Source organism: Papio anubis, unplaced genomic scaffold (genome assembly GCF_008728515.1).
Source record: "Papio anubis isolate 15944 unplaced genomic scaffold, Panubis1.0 scaffold821, whole genome shotgun sequence".
NCBI lineage: Eukaryota > Metazoa > Chordata > Mammalia > Primates > Cercopithecidae > Papio > Papio anubis.
In genome coordinates, this window is record NW_022168436.1 from 328 (window position 1) to 16836 (window position 16509).

The window sequence follows — 16509 nt, forward strand, 5'->3', positions numbered from 1 at the left end:
TAATTGTCAGTTTATCCTGCCTCCCCACTAAACAACAAACTCAATAAATGTTCATTGAATTAATGATAATATACTTTTTTTTTTTTGGCAAATTCTTAGAGCTGCATTGTTTTGCCATAAAAATAAGATTTATTTCATGGCGTTGGTTCTGTCTTAAGAATTTTCTAAGCTAGACTGAACAATCCCTAGAGAAGCCAGGTTACTTGGGGAATTGCCCTTCATTTGCTGTTTTGACTACATGTTAGACATAGATACATGTTCATTTTCCCTTTATTTGCATTCACCTGACGCACGTTGAATTTTTTTGTCAGGCTAGGCATGGTTGCTCATGCCTATAATCCCAGCACTTTGGGAGGCTGAGGCAGGCGGGTCATTTGAGGTCAGGAGTTCTACTAAAAAATAAAAAATTTAGCTGGGTGTGGTGGCACACACGTGTAATCCCAGCTACTCGGGAGTCTGAGGCAAGAGAATCACTTGAACCCAGGAGGCTGAGGTTGCAGTGAGTCAAAATCATGCCACTGCACTCCAGCCTGGGTGACAGGACAAGAGTGTCTCAAGGAAAAAAAAAATTTTTTTATATATATAATTGAGATAAACATTTATGTACAGTGAAATGTATACATCTTAAGTTGACTATTAGATGAGTTTTGATAAATGTATTTACAGGTATAATGACCACAGCAGTGAAGATACAGACATATGTTGTTAATTTCCCAATGTTTAGGGACATTTCTAGATAATCTTAATTGTTACTGGTTTCTAATTTAAGTCTGTATTAATTATAGTCAGAGAATACACTCTGTAATATTTCAGTGATTTGTAATTTATTGAGACAAGTTTTATGGCCTGTCATATGGTCTATCTTATTGAATGTTCTTATATGTACTGGAAAAAGGATTTTTTTTTACAGTTGTTAGGTATACTAGTTAACATGTTTGATAGCATTCTCAAATCTTACATAGCCTGGCCAGGCACAGCGGCTCATGCCCATAATCCCAGCAGTTCAAGAGGTGGATGTGGGAGGATCACTTGAGGCCAGGAGTTCAAAACCATCCTGGTCAACATAGTTGAAACCCTGTCTCTACAAAAGAAGAAAATTTTTTTTGAAAATTAGCTGAGCATGGTGCCATACACCTGTAGTTCCAGCTACTCAGGAGACTGAGGCAGAGGATTGCTTGAGCCCACGAGTTCAAGGCTGCAGTGAGGCATGATTGTGCCACTACATTCCAGCCTGGGCAACAGAACAAGACTCTGTCTGTCTCAATAAACAACAACAACAACAACAACAATAAAACACCTTATATATCCTTTTTTGTCCAGTTCTGTCAGTTACTGAGAAGGGGATATTGAAATCTACAACAGCAAAGATGTATTGTTCGCTTTGCTGATTAGTTCTGTCAACTGTTACTTCTTGTGTTTTGAAGTTATGTTAGTAAGTGTGTACATATTTAGAACCATTATGTCTTCATTATCTGTTGGCTTTTTTATGTAAAGAACTGCCCCTCTTGGGCTGGGTGCAGTTGCACACGTCTGTATTCCCAGCACTTTTGGGAGGCCAAGGCAAGGCAGGCTGATTGCTTGAGCCCAGGAGTTGAGACCTGCTTGGGTAACATGACGGAACCCTGTCTCTACAAAAAAACAGAGGAATTAGCCCAGTGTGGTAGTCCCAGCTACTTGGGAGGTTGAGCTGGGTGGATTGCTTGGCCCAGGAGGTTGAGGCAGCAGTGAACAAAGATCATGCCACCGCACTCCATCCTGGGCAACAGAGCGAGACCCTGTCTCAAAAAAAAAAAAGAAAAAGAAAGAAAAAAGAAATGTCCCCGTATCCAGAGTTAATCATTGCTGAGTGTTAGCCTTATACAAGCTGCTCTGCTATTACCAAAGCTAAAGTCTGCACTGAACTTATAGGGGTAAAAATTAAATTCCTTTGACTACACATTAGACATAGATACATGTTCATCTTCCGTTTCTTTGCATTCACCTGACGCACGTTGAATTTCCGATAAAGGAAATAAAACTGATTATCGTGAAATAATCTCTGACCCCTTCTGAGTTCTTGCTGTGCAAGTCAGTCATAATTCAGAAGTTGTGCTGGTATTCAGGACTTTCCGAGGTAAATTTCACAGTGTAGTCACTGTCTTGGAAAACATTGAGAATCACAGTCTTATATGCCTGTTATTACCATTGTGTGTTTGTTCAGCTGTGTATGTTTGTAAGCAGAACTATTTTTTATTTTTGCATTGTACTCATTTGATTTGACAAAATCATGCCTTTTTACCAGAAGATACACAGAAGTCTTTCTGTATATAAGGTATATATTTATCAGTACTAAAGGTACCATGTAGTTCTGCTTTTCTATATACAGAGATGTTTCCTAGCTTTCTGCTAATCTGCTAACTGGCTTCCTCTTCCCCATTCCTTCATTTACTAGATTATAATGCACATCACTTAATAAAAGCTTAAAAGTGGGCTTTCTCTGTTGCTGTTTTCTTTTTAAATAATTGTGAGAGCTTTTACATTTATTATCTGATCATGATTCAAGTGACTAGGCTGTAGCGCCCAAGAAATTTCCTGTGCCTAACCCTTTTGCTCTTTATTTTGATTTAAGCACTTTACCCTAAAGTACTGCTTCTGTCTTACAGAATATTGTTGTCATTTTTACAATAAAACAATCCGTACTAGAACTAGCATAAATAGTAATATCTAACATGATCATTTGTATTATATAGGATATTTAAGTAAAATGTGTTTCATTCCATTCAGTATTTCATAAAAAGACAGCCTCTGAAAAATAGTTTTACTCCTTAGATTTCTCATTCTCTACCCCCCACACACACCCTTTTTTTTTTTTTTTTGAGACAGAGTCTTGCTCTGTCACCCAGGCTGGAGTATAGTGGTGTGAACACGCCTTACTGCAGCCTTGAACTGCTGGGCTCCAGCAATCCTCCTGCCTCATCAGCCTTCCAAATAGCTACAACTACAGGCACCCACTGTCACACCCAGCTAATTATTTATTTTTCCTAGAAATGGGTTTTGCTATATGTTGCCCGGGCTGGTCTCAAACCCCAGGCCTCAAGTGATCCACCAGCCTTGGCCTCCTGGAGTGTTGGGATTACAGGTGTGAGCCATGGTGCTTGGCCCAAATTCTTTTTTTTTTTTTTTAATGCAAAAGTATTACTTTGGTTTTGAAAGTGGTATGGTGTTTAAATTGCTGAAGAAATGATAATGATAGGTGATTACTTTAGCCTTCACCTGGCTTTTCATCTAGGTAGTTTAGCACATTCTTTTAGTGAAGTAATAAGTGTATGATGTCACCTTATTATTTTTTTGAAGTACTGAAAAATGGAAAAAGAAAAGAAAAACCCCTTGATCTTTAAACTTCTAAAATCATTAGTACTTATCATAAAAAGAAGATTTGTTTGAAAGAGAGAAGACTTTATGAGAAAGTAGTGATAGCTGATGGGCATCAGCTCTAACAGATCAGTGAAAGCTTGTGTACATACTAACCATGGAGTTGCAATGATATATATGTATGGGACAATTATTTTATATTGGCTGAAATAGTGTATGTACCTTATGCATTGGTGGTGATCATATCTTTTCCTCATCACTATATCTTCCGTGTCTACCACAGTTGGCTTATAAGCAGGTGGTAATCTTGGACTTTTATCATGTACCTTAATCCATAGGTATCAAGTATGGTGTGCTAGACCACTGTAGGTACTTTGGAAAATAAAAAGTTATGTAAAATATGGTTCCTAACTTCAAGAAACTTATGATATTGTTGGGAAGAAGAGTCACATTCTCATGAAGACTATGCAGTAAAGAATGGGTCATACATGATAAATTCCTAGCAAATGCTGCAGACAGTAAGATACACAGTAATTATTGAGAAGCAAGGCCAGGCATGGTGGCTCACACCTATAATCCCAACACTTTGGGAGGCTGAGGTGGGAGGATTGCCTGAAGGCCAGGTGTTTGAGACCAGCCTGGGCAAAAAAGAGAAAACTTGTGTCTACAAAATAATGAAAAATAAATAAAAATCTAAAAATTAGCTAGCTCTGGTTGACTGTCTGTAGTCCCAGCTATTCAGGAGGCTGAGAGAGGCTGAGATGGGACCGTCACTTGAGCCCAGGAGTTGGAGGTTGCAGTGAGCTATTGGCACACCACTGTACTCCAGCCTGGATGACAGAGCAAGACCCTGATTCAAAAAAATAAATAAAAAGGAGAGAAGCAAAATGAATGCTGGCACAAAGAGATGTATTGAATAATTGAATGAGATCACATATAGTTAGACTGGTCAAGGAATGCTTTGTTTAAAAAACAGCATTATCAGCTGGGCACGGTGGCTCAAGCATGTAATCCCAGCACCTTGGGAGGCCAAGGTGGGTGCATCAACTGAGGTCAGGAGTTCGAGACCAGCCCGACCAACATGGTGAAACTTTGTCTCTACTAAAAATACAAAAATTACCTGGGCGTGGTGGCAGGCACCTGTAATCTCAGCTACTGGGGAGGCTGAGGTAGGAGAATCACTTGAACCTGGGAAGTAGAGGTTGCAGTGACCTGAGATCATGCCATTGCACTTCACCCTGGGCGACAGAGGGAGACTCCATCTCAAAAAAAAACAAAACAAGAAAACAAAACAAAAAAACAGTATCTGAGCTGAACTGAGTGTATTTGATTTGGATAGGTAACTGTTGATGCTTCTAGGAGAGAGAAAAAGTGCTATAGAGGTATGATACAAGACTACCTAGCACATAGTGTAAATACTATGCCATGAATCATTTAAAGTCTTTCATTATTGCCTTCCTAGCAAACACTTCATATATAACATCTAGGTGCTTAGATACTTGTTGAATACAGAAGGAATCTATGTAACAATCCTATGAGTCAACTGCTATTGTTGCTCTGATTTTAGGGAGAAAATCTGAGGCATATAAATTATATAACTTGCCCAGAACTGCCTAAATACTGTCTGCTAGATCCACTTAATATAGCAAGTGTTTAACTTAATTCTCACAATATCCCTATGAAATAGATAAGCATATTCATTTCATTGATATGAAACCAAAGTTTTAGAGGTCAAATAACTTGCTTAAGATTATAACTTGCCGGGTGCGGCGGCTCACGCCTATAATCCCAGCACTTTGGGGAGGCTGAGGCAGAAGGATCCGCAGTCCATCGAGACCATCCCACCAGCTAGCTTTCTGGTGAAACCCGTCTACTAAAAATACAAAATTAGCCAGGCGTGGTAGTGCGCCTGTAGGCCCTCACCAACTACTCGGAGGCTGAGGCAGGAGAATGGCGTGAACCGGAAGTGGAGGAGCTTGCAGTGAGCGAGATAAGCCACTGCACTCCAGCCTGGGCAACAGAGCGAGACTCCGTCTCAAAAAAAAAAAAAAAAAGATTATAACTTAAACTACAATGTGAGCCCAGGTCTATTTAGTTCCAAAATCTGAGCTCTTAAGCCTTATATTATTCTGCCTCTCTCAAGTTTAACCTCACCCCTAATTTATCCTTTTGTGTTTCATATCCTTAACACAGTAAGACTTTATTTTTTATTTTTATTTTATTTTATTTTTTGAGTGAGAGTCTCACTCTGTCACCCAGGCTGGAGTGCAGTGGCACAATCTCGGCTTACTGCAACCTCTGCCTCCAGGGTGCAAGTGATTCCCCTGCCTCGGCCTCTTGAGTAGCTGGGATAACAGGCATGCTCCACCACACCTGGCTAATTTTTGTATTTTTTTAGTAGAGATGGGGTTTTGCCATGTTGGCCAGGCTGGTCTTGAACTCCTGACCTCAGGTAATCTGCTCACCTCAGCCTCCCAAAGTGCTGGGATTACAGGTGTGAGCCACCATGCCAGCCCACAGTAGGACTTCAATATCACTGAATGGTCAGAAATCTATGTATATGATGAATATGAACTGACAGAGAAATTATATTGATCAGGTTTTATTCAGTCATTAATGAACTCAGATATTCATTGATCCCCTCCTGCATGCCTAGTTATGTTATAGGCACTGGGGATACAATAGTGGAACAAAATAACCTAAGTCCATGCCATTATGGAGCTTACATTCTGGTATGGAGAGTTAGACAATTAGTGAAATATAATCCTTAAGGAGGTTATACATTCTATAGAGAAAAATGAGGTAGGGACCAGGCATGGTGGCTCATGCCTGTAATCCCAGCATTTTGGGAGACTGAAGCAGGCAGATCACTTGAGGCCAGGAGTTCAAGATCAGCCTGGCCAACATGGTGAAACCATCTTTACTAAAAATACAAAAATTAGCTGAGGGTGGTGGTGCACACCTGTAGTCCCAGCTACTTGGAAGGCTGAAGCACAAGAATCACTTGAACCTGGGTGGTGGAGGTTGCAGTGAGGCAGAGGTTGCAGTGAGCTAAGACCATGCTACTTCCCTCCAGTCTGGGAGGCAGAGTGAGACTCTGTTTCAAAAAGAAAAAAAAAAAAAAAAATAGAAAAATAAAGTAGGGTAAGAAGGATAAAGACTACTGGTGAAGGGAATGATGATATATTGATGTCTTATAAAAGGAGGGAAAGCCTGTCTGATAAGGTGATATTTGAGCAAAGAACTGAAGGAATTGAGAAAGTGAGCCATTTATACATCTAGGGAAGAGCATGCCAACCTTCAAGTGCAGTGACAAATTCAAAGAAACTTGGCATGTTTAAGGAATAGTAAGGAAATTAGTAAGGTTAAAGTAGAGTGAAGGAAGGGGCATATGATAAGAGAAGAGCTCACAGAGATAGTTATGGAGAACAGTGGTCTAAGACCATGTAGGCAGTAGTGAGGATTTGGCATTTTATTCCCAGTGAGAGGGGAAGCCATTTTCATCAGAGATTTGACAGGATCTCACAATTTAAAAGTAATCAGGCCAGGCACGATGGCTCATACCTTGTAATCCCAGAACTTTGGGAGGCCAAGGTGGGAGGACTGCTTGAACCCTGGAGTTCAAGACTAGCCTGGGCAACATAGGGAGACTGTGTCTCTGCAAAAAAAAAAAAAAAATTGCTGGGCATGGTGGTGTGCGACTGTAGTTCAAGCTACTTAGGAGGCTGAGGTGGGAGGATCAGTTGAGCCCGGATGGATGAGGCTGCAGTGACCCATGATCATGCATGGGAGACAGAGCAAGACCTTGTCTCAAGAAAGGAAAGAAATCACTGGCTCTTGTGTAAAAAATGATCTGTTAAGAGTAATTGAAAAAATAAATATAAATAATAAAATAATAATCTTTTATTTAATACCTTACTACCAAAATTAAGATGGAGATCTAGCAAAAAGTCAGAAGCAGCTGGGCGTGGTGGCTCACGCCTGTAATCCCTACACCTTGGGGAGGCTGAGGCGGGAGGATCACCTGAGGTCAGGAGTTCGAGACCAGCCTGGCCAACATGGCCAAAGTCTCTACTAAAAATACAAAAAGTAGCTTGATGTGGTGGTGAGCGCCTGTAATCCTAGCTACTCCGGGGGTTGAGGCAGGAGAATTGCCTGAACTTGGGAGGCAGAGGTTGCAGTGAGCCACTGCACTCCAGCCTGGGCGAGAACAAAACTCTGTCTCAAGAAAAATAAAAATAAATAAAAGTCAAAAGGCCACAAATAATGAACACTCATATAAGAATTCAGTTATGTATAAAACACTCCTTACTCTGACAACGTTTATTTTCATAATGGAGTTTTTTCTGTAAGTTGGTAAAACTGATTAGCTTAGTTTGCTCTTTGAAGGGCGGTATTTCTGCCTATAAAATACTTAGTTAACTTCATAAGGTAAGAACTGGTAGTCATAGTGATATTATTTTGAAATCTCCTTCTCCAGTGTATCCCTTTACATTAAAATTATCCCTTAAAAAATTTTTAACCCTAAAATAATGAACTAAAATACTCAGCAGAGAGTTTACGGCCGGTAGCAGTGGCTCACGCCTGTCAGCACTGGGAGGCGGGGAAGCGGGTGGATCACCCGAGGTCAGAGATGAGACCATCACAGCTATACGATTGAAACCCGTCTCTACTAAAAATACAAAAAAAATTAGCTAGGCGTGGTGGTGAAGCCTGGAGTCCCAGCTACTCAGTGAGGCAGGAGAAAGGCGTGAACCGGTGAGGCTAGCAGTGAGCCAAGATCTGCCACCACACTCCAGTCTGGGCGACAGAGCAAAACTCCATCTCAAAAAAAAAAAAGAAAGTTTCTACGAGGAGCCATATTCAGCAATGTCATCATCCCTGAACTAATTCCTGTACTAGCTGTCACTGCAACTTAAATATGTCTGTTGCCCCCTAGAAATTACAAATAAAAGTTTCTTGGGGAAAGAAGCTGTTCCAGCAAGGGTGCCCTAGAATGTCTTCTAGAAAGTGATGTCTTTCGTTGAACCATCTGGCTAACTCGTGAAATCCAGTCTCTTCACTAAAAATAAAATTAGCGGTAGAGGCCGAGGTGGGGCGGTAGCCCTGTAGTCCCAGCTACTGGGGAGGCTGAAGAGGCAGGAGAATAGAAGTGAACCGGAGGCTGAGGCCTGCAGTGAGCCGTCGTGCTACTGCAGCTCCAGCCTGGGCGACAGAAACAAAGGCAGCCGTCCTCAAAAGCGTACTCCGTTTATACTAGGCAGCTTAGGTATTATAAAAAATAAGAGCTTTGGAATCTCAGCTCTACGTTTAAGCTTGGTCTGTAAATACTTTCTTTGTAGCCTTAGATTTGTATAAAATGGGGTTATTAACATTTTCCTCACAAGTAAATTACTCTAGTATTAGTGTCTTTCTTCCCCTTATTTGATTTGATTGTTTCATACCACAAATTATTAATACAGCATTGGGTTTCCTTTTTTTTTTTTTTTTGTGAGATCGCAGGCGCTGGAGTGGCGAGATCTCAGCTCACTGCAGCTCAGTCTCAGAGTTCCAACCTGCCTCCCTTCCCGGTATGAGCTACAGGCCGCCACCTGCGCCCAGCTAATTTTTTGTATTTTTTAGTAGAGCGTGGTTTCTGCCCCGTGTGTTAATGGGATGGTCGCATCTCTTGAACTTATGATCGCCAGCCTCCAGCCTCCCAAAGTGCTGCGGTATGGCGTGAGCCACCGTTCTTACCAGCGTTGGTTCTTAACCCTAATGTACACAGTAGAATCGCCAGAGATATTTAAATAGCCAGAATGACTCAGGCTACATATGGCTAGAATCGGTCTTTGAGGTGAGGCCCAAGCTTCTGGTGTTTTGTTTGTTGTTTTAAGCTGAGTAATTCTGATGCCCGGTGGTGTGAGAACCACTGGTCTGGGGAAAGAATTCACACACATAACCTTTCAGAGGAAGCTTTCCTGAGGTATTCCTTTGTAATAACTCAAGTTAAGAATGGGGGAGGGGCCATGGGATCACTTTAACCTATTACTCTTATCTAGCCTTTTTTGTTGTTGTTTTTTCAAACAGTCTCATTCTGTCCCTGAAGCTGGAGTGCAGTGGCGCCATCATAACTTACTATAACCTCCATCTCCTGGGCTCAAGCAGTCCTCCTACTTCAGCCTCCCAAGTAGGGACTACAGGTGTCTACCACCACACCTAATTTTTTAAATTTTTAGTAGAGACGAGTTCTCACTATGTTGCTAGGCTGATCTTGAACCCCTGCACTCAAGTGATCTCCTGCTTTGGGCTCCCAAAGTACTGGGATTACATGCCTAAGCTACAGTGCCCAGGCTGTCACTTTCTTTTCTTTCTTTTTTTTTTTTTGGAGACGGAGTCTCGCTCTGTCGCCCAGGCTGGAACGCAGTGGCCAGATCTCGGCTCACTGCAAGCTCCGCCTCCCGGGTTTACGCCATTCTCCTACCTCAGCCTCCCGGGTAGCTGGGACTACAGGCACCCGCCACCTCGCCCGGCTAGGTTGTTTTTTGTATTTTTTAGTAGAGATGGGGTTTCACCATGTTAGCCAGGATGGTCTCGATCTCCTGACCTCGTGATCTGCCCGTCTCGGCCTCCCAAAGTGCTGGGATTACAGGCTTGAGCCACTGCGCCCAGCCTTTTTTTTTTTTTTTTTTTTTAAAGAGACAATCTTGCTATGTTGCCCAGGCTGGTCTTGAACTCCTACACTCAAATGATCCACCCACCTCAGCTTCCCAAAGTGTTGGGATTATAGGCGTGAGCCACCACACCTGGCCCTGTTGCTTTCTTTAAACACATATTTCTCTGATTCATATACCTACTGGTCAATCTTTTAGTATCTTTCATTCATTCCAATTATATTTGCTTATGTTAATTAAATCCTTTTTTTTAATGTTTTTGGAGATGGAGTCTCGCTCTATCATCCAGGCTGGAGTGCAGTGGCATGATCTTAGCTCACTGCAACCTCTGCCTCCCAGGTTCAAGCGATTCTCCTGCTTGAGCTTTCTGAGTAGCGTTCGCTGCCATGCCTGGCTAATTTTTGTATTTTTAGTAGAGACAGTTTCACCATGTTGGCCAGGCTGGTCTTAAACTCCTGACCTCAGGTAATCCACCTGTGCTGGGATTACAGGCGTGAGCCACCACGCCCAGCCATTAAATCCTTTTCTAATATTTAATTGAAGATACTCTTCATTGGCTTTTTTGTTGTTGTTATATTTTTGTTTTTTAATTTATTTTATTATTATTTTTTTTTGAGACGGAGTCTTGCTCTGTCGCCCAGGCTGGAGTGGTGCAGTGGCGCAGTCTTGGCTCACTGCAAGCTCCACCTCCTGGGTTCACGCCATTCTCCTGCCTCAACCTCGGGAGTAGCTGGGACTACAGGCACCTGCCACCATGCCTGGCTAATTTTTGTTTGTTTGTTTTATTTTTAGTGGAGACGGGGTTTCACCATGTTAGCCAGGCTGGTCTGAATCTCCTGACCTTGTGATCTGCCCACCTCAGCCTCCCAAAGTGCTGGGATTACAGGCGTGAGCCACCACGCCCAGCAGGCGTTTGTTTATTATCAAGTTGAAGTTTATCTAATTCAGTCAGAGTTTTCCCTCACTGTAACCGTGTTATGCGTGTAAATTTGAAATCCTTTTTATACTTCTTTTTCCATTAGAACTGAATAAATTGATTTCTTTTTTTGCTCTGTTTTTGAGGTCAGGAGGATTCAGTGGGTGTAAGTATTGCCAGATTTTCTTTGACTTAATATGAAAATAAGCTCTCTCAAGTCTGTGTTGGTCTGCTAAGTAATATTGTGGATAGTTATACCCAAAGAATTAATCTGACAATTCACATTTAATAGGTACCCAAAACAGCTAGCAAGTAAAGGCACTAATACAAACATTTGTACTGCACTTTTTGCCTTTTTTTTTTTTTTTTTGGAGACAAGAGTTTCGCTCTTGCAATGGTGTGATCTTGGCTCACTGCAACCTCTGCCTCCCAGGTTCAAGCGCTTCTCCTGCCTCAGCCTCCCTAGTATCTGGGACTACAGGCACAAGCCACTACACCCAGCTTTTTTTTTTTTTTTTTTTTGTATTTTTAGTAGAGACAGGGTTTCCCCATATTGTTCAGGCTAGTCTTGAACTCCTGACCTCAGGTCATCTGCCTGCGTCGGCCTCCCAAAGTGCCGGGATTACAGCCATGAGCTACTGTGCCCGGCCACTTTTTGCTTTCTAATGTGTTTTCACACCGTTAATTATTGTTTTAGCTAACATTTTGAAAAATATCTACTGCATGTCAGATACTGGGACAACAAAGATAAAATGAGAACCTTGCTCTCCAGAAGTTTAAAGTCTAGAGGGAAAGAGAAGTAAAAATAGGTTATTACAATCAGTGCAATAAATACTCTGAAAGAAGAACTACTGGTGCTACTTGGGGTATATATTTTAGTGCCGGGCCTGGTAACTCATGCCTGTGATCCCAACACTTTTGGGAGGCCAGGAGTTTGAGACCATGGCAATATAGCAAGACCCCCATCCCTACAAAAAATAAAAGAATTAGCTGGGTGCCTTGGCACATCCCTATGGTCCTAGCTACTCAGGAGGCTGAGGCAGGAGGATTGCTTGAACCTGGAGTTCAAGGCTATCGTGAGTTATGATCACATTTTCATTGCACTCCAGCCTGGCAACAGCAAGATACTGTCTCTATTTTTTAAAAAGATTTTATTGGACAGGAGGGAGAAGACTTAAGGAACTGGGGAGTGAGTTAGAGAAGCTTTTTAAGGAGTTATCAGGGAATGGGTCCTGAAGGATAAGTGTCAGCTAGGCAGATTGAGCTGGGAGGGTATTCCAAGGAGAAGCAGCATCATTGTGTCCTTTGAACTTCACAACTGTATCCCCTTTTTATTCGAATGAATCTAAGAATTAGAGATAGTAAATATCCTTGAGATTACAAAGCTGTAATAATGGGGTAGTTAATACTAGAGTTTCTTTCCGGGCTTGTACTCTATGCTCTTTCTATACACGCATTAAATGCTGTATTAAATTATGGAAAAAGGCTTTTTCCCCTTCTGCCTTACAGCATGTGAAAAGAAGTTTTCCACTCCTCCAGAGTGTTGACAAAAAAAGCGAAACTCTGTAAAATATTTAAAGAGGTCTGTTTGTGAGCGAAAAATACGGATTATGGCCCCCGAGTTGGTCTTTTTTTTTTTTTTTTTTTTTTTTTTGAGACGGAGTCTCGCTCTGTCACCCAGGCTGGGGTGCAGTGGTGCAATGTCCACTCACTGCAACCTCTACCGAGGCACAGTCAAGAGGTTCTGAGAACATCTGCCTAAAGTAATTGGGTTACAGCTTGGTTTTATATATTTTAGGGAAACATAATACCTCAGTCAGTACCTATGATGTATACATTGGTTTGGTCTGGAAGGGTAGGACAACTAAAAGTGGTGGTGGGGGTTGAGGGGAACTTGTAGGTCATAGGTGGATTCAGAGATTTTCTGAGTGTCAGTTGATTGAAAGAGTTATCTAAAGACCTGGAATCAATAGATAGGAGTGTCTGGGCTAAGATAAAAGGTTGTGGAGACCAAAGTTCTTACGACGTAGATCGGGGTCCCCAGCCCCAGGGCCACAGACCAATACTGGTCCGTGGCCTGTCAGGAACTGGGCCACACAGCAGGAGATGAGCAGCGGGTGAGCCAGCGTTACAGCATGAGCTCTGCCTCCTATCAGATCAATGGCAACATTATATTCTCCTAGGAGCACGAACACTATTGTGAACTGCACAGGAGGGATCTAGGTTGCACATTCCTTACAAGAATCTAAGTAATGCCTGATAATCACATATGGTTTCATATGGTTTCATCCCAAAACTATCTGCACCCCAGTCCATGGAAAAATTGTCTTACAGGAAACCAGTCCCTGGTGCCAAAACGGTTGGAGATCGCTAATGTAAATGAAGTCTCATAGTTGGCTGCCCTTAGAAGCAATTTTTTTTTTTTCTTCTTCTTCTTGAGACAGGGTCTCCCTCTGTCTTTCAGACTGGAGTGCAGTGGCATAATCACAGCTCACTACAGCCTCAGCTTCCTGGGCTCAAATGGTCTTCCCACCTCAGTCTCCTGAATAGCTTGGACTACAGGAGCCTACCACCACAACTGGCTAATTTTTTATAGAGACAAGGTCTCCCTGTGTTGCCCAGGCCAGTCTGGAACTCCTGGACTCAAATGATCCAACCACCTCGGCCTCCCAAAGTGCTAGGATTACAAGAGTGAGACACTGCCTGGTGGCGAGTGTTTCTTATTTAGACCTTTAAAAGGTGCTAGACTCTGAGTTATTCTCTTCAGGATTAGGAGGACCTGGAAGGGGAAATATCTACTTATGTAAATAGAAATGTTTTACAGATGCAAGTTTTCTCTTCACAAAATGGCCCTTTGCAGGGCTATTTATGGCAAAAATAATGTTATTTTGGGGTAAGATATTTTGATTTCCTTCTTTATCTGTAATGTGATGCTATAGTAGAGTCAGGTGGCAAATCCTTAGCAGAAGACCCAGGGACAAGATCTCTTAGAGTTCAAGATACAGAAAGTATGCAAAATGGCACCAACTCATTAGCAATTCTCTTATTGCTCTGGAGCCAGAACATGATGGACACAGAGACAAATTCATTGTATTTTATATATCATCAGCTAGGCTCAAATCTCTCACTCTTCCTGGGAGTCAACCCCTCTGCTGAGACTGCAAGCTAAGCCTTCCAGAGACAATAAATAGGACTTCAAGAGACAGAGACAGGCACAAGAGGCACTGCATAGCCCTACTGACCCAGCCTAGCTCCGGAGTTCAGCAGACCATGAGACAATGAAAGGAAATTTAGTAATCTTTTTTCAGATGTCACAGTAATGATTTATTTGGGCAAAAATCACCAATTGATGTTAAAACCTTAAGTGAAAATTTAACAAAGAATAATAAGATGTATACACAATCACAAAGAATCTCCTCTCATACTTATTACTTACAAAAGGAAAGTTGGTTATTTGGCAGTGAAGAAACTTGACCAGCTCTACCTTAATTTTACCAAATGGCTAAAATTCACTTCACCAGTAAGGGCACAAGCCAGCATAAGGTGCCTCCTGATATGATACACTAAGAATCTGGGCACTATCTCTTCTGTAGTATTACTGACAAAAGTAAGGCAAAACTAAACATTAGGAAGCAACAAGCAAATCCAAATTAAGTGACAGTCTACCAGGTAACATTCATGACTTTTCTTTTCTTTCTTTTTTTTTGAGACGGAGTTTTTCACTCTTGTTGCCCAAGCTGGAATGCAGTGGTGCAGTCTCGGCTCACTGCAACCTCTGTCTCCTGGGTTCAAGCGATTCTTCTGCCTCAGCCTCCCAAGTAGCTGGGATTACAGGCATCGGTCACCACATCTGGCTAATTTTTTGTATTTTTAGTAGAAACGGGGTTTCATCATGTTAGCTAGGCTGGCCTGGAACTCCTGACCTTAGGTGATCTGCCTATCTCAGCCTCCCAAAGTGCTGGGATTACAGGCATGAGCCACCATGCCTGGCCCCATGTACTTTTCAACAATGAATAATGACAATAGGAATGGAGAAAAAATAGACTAGTCCGGAAAATATTTAGCAAGTGCCACTCTTGGGCTAGGCATAGTGGCTCACACCTAAAATCCCAGCATTTTGGGAGGCCAAGATGAGAGGATTGCTTGAGGCCAGGAGTTTGTGCCTGAGATTGTGTTCATTATCCTAAGATTGTATCCATTTTCCTTAGACAAAATAGGATTTTTTTTAAGTATGTTCACACTATTGTGCAAAAATCAGTATCCAGAACCCTTTTCATTCTTGTAAAATTGACATTGTGTACCCATTAAATAATAACTCCCCATTTCCCCCTTCCCCAGCCTTTGACAGCCAGCCATTCTACTTTGTGAATTTGATTACTCTAGGTACCTCATATAAGTGAACTCATATAATATTTTTTCCTTTGTGTGTGGCTTGTTTCACTTGCATAATGTCCTCAAGGTTCATCCATATTGTAGTAGGTGTCAGAATTTCTTTCCTTATTAAGGCAGAATAGTACTGCATTTTATGGATATACTGTGTATAATATATAGTATATACTTATATATTATATAGCATGTGGGTTGTTTCCACCTTTTGGCTATTGTCAGTAATGCTGCCATGAACATTGGTATGCAAATATTTGTGTAACCATTGCTTTCAATTCTTTCGAATATATACCCCCAAGTAGAATTGCTGGACCATATGTCAAGGAATGTTAAAATAGATGTTATGAAGCAGTATATGTATATATATAATGAAAATAGGTAGGTATATGTGAATATAACAGTACATGCCGTGGAATACTTTGTTAGTTATATACTTTTCACTAAAGAGAACCTATTTTAATTATTTAAAAGTCTGAAAACTTGTAAACCTAATTTTATTCCATTTTCACAAGCTCCACTCAAAGTAGCCAAACCTTTCCTATGCCTCCCTCTTGAAAAGATTTTCAGTTTTCAAGCTAGCTGATAATAAACCTGGTTTTTGTTTTGTTTTGTTTTGAGACAGAGTCTCACTCTGTCACCTAGGCTGGAGTGCAGTGGCACAATCTCGGCTCACTGCAACCTCTGCCTCCTGGCTGCAAGCGATTCTCCTACGTCAGCCTCCTGAGTAACTGGGATTACAGGCATCCGCCACCACACCCGGCCAATTTTTGTATTTGAAGATGGAGTTTCACCATGTTGGCCAAGCTAGTCGAACTCCTGACCTCAAATGATCCCCCCACCTTGGCCTCCCAAAGTCCTGGGATTACAGGCGTGAGCCACCGCACCCAGCCTAAACCTGGTATTCTTATTAGCCATAAAGATTATGCATCTTGAATAGGCAAGCAGTTTAATAAATATTTCATGTCAGAAGTAAGTTGTAATATTATGGGGACAATTTCTAGATATTCCTAAGTAAGAAAGTTTCAGTTCTGCTGTAATATTTTTAAAAGGTCTCCCCCAACCCCCACACCTTTCCCACCAGTTTTTTATAGTTCCTTTTTAAAGCAGAATTGAGCCTGTGGGTGTTTTGCTCTAGTCCTAGAATTCACTGCAGAATTGTATAACATTTGGCAAAATTCTTTGTTTCGCAAGCCTGCAGGCCCA